Source organism: Myotis davidii, unplaced genomic scaffold (assembly GCF_000327345.1).
Source record: "Myotis davidii unplaced genomic scaffold, ASM32734v1 scaffold728, whole genome shotgun sequence".
Classification (NCBI taxonomy): Eukaryota; Metazoa; Chordata; class Mammalia; order Chiroptera; family Vespertilionidae; genus Myotis; species Myotis davidii.
Genome location: NW_006299269.1, coordinates 75,875 through 79,758, shown reverse-complemented (window position 1 = coordinate 79,758; position 3,884 = coordinate 75,875). Strand labels below are relative to the sequence as shown.

Here is a 3,884-nt window from a genome sequence, read left to right as displayed (position 1 = left end):
GAAAGAAAGGAAGGAAGGAAGGAAGGAAGGAAGGAAGGAAGGAAGGAGGGAGGGAGGGAAGGAAGTAAGGAAGAAAGAGAGTGAGAAAGAGGGAAAGAAAGAAGAGAGGAAGGAAGGAAGGAAGGAAGGAAGGAAGGAAGGAAGGAAGGAAGGAAGACTGATGTGAATATTGCTGTTACGTTTCTCTCCAATTTTCACCTCTACTTATATCTCTTCATCCATTGTATCATGTTGTCTATATTTTGTAGCTCTATAGTCTTTCCTACAAGCCAAATTAAAATAGAAATATTGTAGAAAGTTTTTAAGTATGTGATAACTTTTTTTTTATGTTAGATGTTTATTCCCACCCCCAAGTGTGACTGATCACATACACAACACACAGGTGTTGGCACCAGGGAGGAGAACAGCACTCCTGGCCTCAGGGGGAGGATAGGGCTCTTTCCCAGCCCTTGTCCCCATATACTAGATGGGAGAGGAGGATGGCTTCTCTTTTTTGCTTTCAGTGGTACTGAGGGGACCCACGAGCAAACCTCACCCCTTCCTCCTCTCAGCCAAGGAGAAGCCACCTTGGTGAGATGTTTTGTTCCAATTATTATAGTAAGTGGAAAAGGGATTGTTCCAACCATTACAGGTGTAAATGGTAAAGGGGAAGTACAGTTTGGATTAGGCCACCAGAAGGGGCAGGTGATACTATTGGTAGCATGTGTGGGGGTGGTTAGAGGGATGAACAGTTAATTGGTCTTCTGAGTTTCTTAGTCCTTGGCATAGCAGGAAGGGTAGAGTGATGGATTTAGGGCTTATTGTTTGGCATTGATGATGTCCACGAATTCAGGCTTGAGGGATGCACCACCCACGAGGAAGCCATCACGTCAATCTGGCTTGCCAGGTCCTTGCAGATTGCCCCAATCACAGAACCTCCATAAATGATGTGGGTGCTCTGAGCCACTGCATCAGAGACATTGGACTTAAGACATTCTTGGAGCTTTTCATGTACTTCCTGGGCCTATTGGGGTGTTGCAGTATTGCCTGTACCAATGGCCCACACAGGGTCATAGGCCAGAAAAACCTTGTTCCAAGTCCTTCACTTTATCTGCGATGACCTTGGTTTGTTCAAAATCGACCTTCTCAGTGATGCCAGCTTACCTCTCATCTAGCTTCTCCTCAATGCAGATGATCACTCTAAGTCCCTCAGCCAGGACATGGGCCACTTTCTGCCCAATCAGCTCATCTGACTCACCAAAGACATGCTTTCTCTCTTAGTGCCCCAGGACTACCCATGTGGCTCTTTGATCATGCCAGGGCTGATCTCTCCAGTGAAGGCCCCAGAGGCAGCCACAACAATCTTGGGATCTATCTAGCTTTTGCCTGACAAAGTCAACGTAGGCAATGGTGGGTGCACAAACCACCTCTGTGTCGGCTGGCACCTTGGCTGCCTTCAGAGTGGTGATGAGTTCCCCCAGAGTCATCTTCTGCCCATTCATCTTCCAGTTTCCCCTCACGAAAAACTTCCTGGAGGATACTATGGCACATAGATCGACAGATTGAAGGTCAGGATCACCAATTTATGATAACTATTTTTTTATATATATTATTGATTTTTTACAGAGAGGAAGGGAGAGAGATAGAGAGTTAGAAACACCGATGAGAGAGAAACATCGATCAACTGCCTCCTGCACATCTCCCACTGGGGATGTGCTCACAACCCAGGTACATGCCCCTGTCCGGAATCGAACCCAGGACCCTTCAGTCCTCAGACCGACGCTCTATCCACTGAGCCAAACTGGTTTCGGCTATGATAACTATTTAACAAGAATATTTGTCATGTTAGATGTTCTAATTTAAAGTATATCAGTCCATGAAATAAGATAATGAAATACAAAATAATATGGAAGAAAAATAATTTATCAAACAACTCAAGGCCCTCCCTCCTTCAAAATTCAAATGAGTAGTTACCATATTTTTTTACTTTCCCTATTTTACAAAACTTAGATAACTTATGTTACTTAAATTTATTTATATATTTATTGTAACATAATTGAAATTATTTACCATTTTTTTTTAAATCACAGAACCTCATTGGTAGGAGGGATCTTAGTGATAATTAACTATGACTTTCCAGCCAGTGCTGGAATAGTCTCTGAAATATTTCTTACTCTTTGCTTTACTTACCTCATTGTACTATATGTTTTTCTTATTTCTACCTCTGAGAATTATAATCTTCACTCCTATTTCTTCTCTAGCTTTATCAAATGCAAGTAATGAATGTTGTTCACTGACAATTAAATAAATCAGTCTTCCAGAACATTAAATGTTTTGGTCTTCATTTGTTGATTTGTTGTTGTTTTTTTGTCCATTATCAACATGAATAGACTATAATTTTTAAGTGCTTTATTTATTTATTTATTTATTTTTAAACTATTACATGATGTTGTATACAATTTAAGGACTATTATAGACTATTTTCTTGAAATTGGTAAAAATGTTTCTTTCCTTTCTGAAAACAATTATTGAGGTGACATTGGTTAATAGGATCAAATGTACATTTCTATGATACATGATCTGTATCATGGCATTGTGTGCCCACCACACTAAGTCAACCCATCCTCTGTCACCATATATTTGGCTCTCTTTACCCTTAAAAATCCCTCACCCCCTTCCCTCTGTTAATGACCATACTATTGTCTGTGCCTATCAGTTTCTGTTTTATATCCCACATATGAGTGAAATTATATAGTTCTTAGCTTTTTTGTCTGAATACACCACATAATGTTCTCAAGATCCATCCATGTTGTTGTAAATGATGCTATTTCATCATTTCTTATAGCCATGCAGTGCTCCATTGTGTATATATATATATATATATATATAATTTTTATCCAGTCCTTTATCTCAGGGCACTTTGGCTATTTGTTTCCAAGTCTTGACAACCGTGAATAACGCTGCAATGAACATAGGAGTGCATATATCTTTGTGTATAAATGATTTCAAGTTTTTTGGGTATATACCCAAGAGTGGGATTGTTGGGTTGTATGGTAGCTCTATTTTTAATCTTTTGAGGAATCACCAGACTGCTTTCCATAGTGCTTGTACCAGTCTACATTCCCACCAGCAGTGAATGAGGGTTCCCTTTTTTCCGTAACCTCTCCAACACTTATTGTTACTTGTCTTATTGATAATGGCCACTCTAATATGTGTAAGGTGGTATCTCATTGCAGGTTCAACATGAACATATAGATTTCATGTGTGGATTACTAAGTTACAAATTGTATATAGAACCATGTGCCCACCAATCAAAATGAAATCTTCTCCTGTCCCCTCGTATTAGAACCCCTTTTCCCCCTCACACTCCTCCCTCTGGCAATCAGCACACTGCTGTTCATGTTCATAAGTTTCATTTTTATATTCCACATATGAGTGAAATTATATAGTTCTTAGCTTTTTTGTCTGAATACACCACATAATGTTCTCAAGATCCATCCATGTTGTTGTAAATGATGCTATTTCATCATTTCTTATAGCCATGCAGTGCTCCGATAATGGCCACTCTAATATGTGTAAGGTGGTATCTCATTGCAGGTTTAATTTGCATTTCCCTAATTGCCAGTGAGGTCGAACATCTTTTCATATATAATTGGTTGTTTGTACGTCTTCTTGGGAGAGGTGTATTTTTAGGTCCTCTGCCCACTTTTTGATTGGATTGTTTATTTGTTTGCTGTTGAGTTTTGAGTTCTTTATATTTTTTGGAAATTAAATCTTTGTTGGAGCTACTGTTTGCAAACATCATCTCCCATCTCGTTGGCTGCCTGTTTGTTTTATTGGCCATTTCTTTTGCTATGCAGAAACTCTTCAGTTTGATATAATCCCATTCATTTATTTTTGCCTTT

At 39.3% G+C, this 3,884-nt stretch overlaps 1 pseudogene; it reads right to left on the bottom strand.

Moving 5' to 3' along the window:
• Positions 1–565: 565 nt before the first annotated feature.
• LOC102752797 lies at positions 566–2,174 on the bottom strand (annotated as a pseudogene).
• Between the last annotated feature and the right edge of the window lie 1,710 nt (positions 2,175–3,884).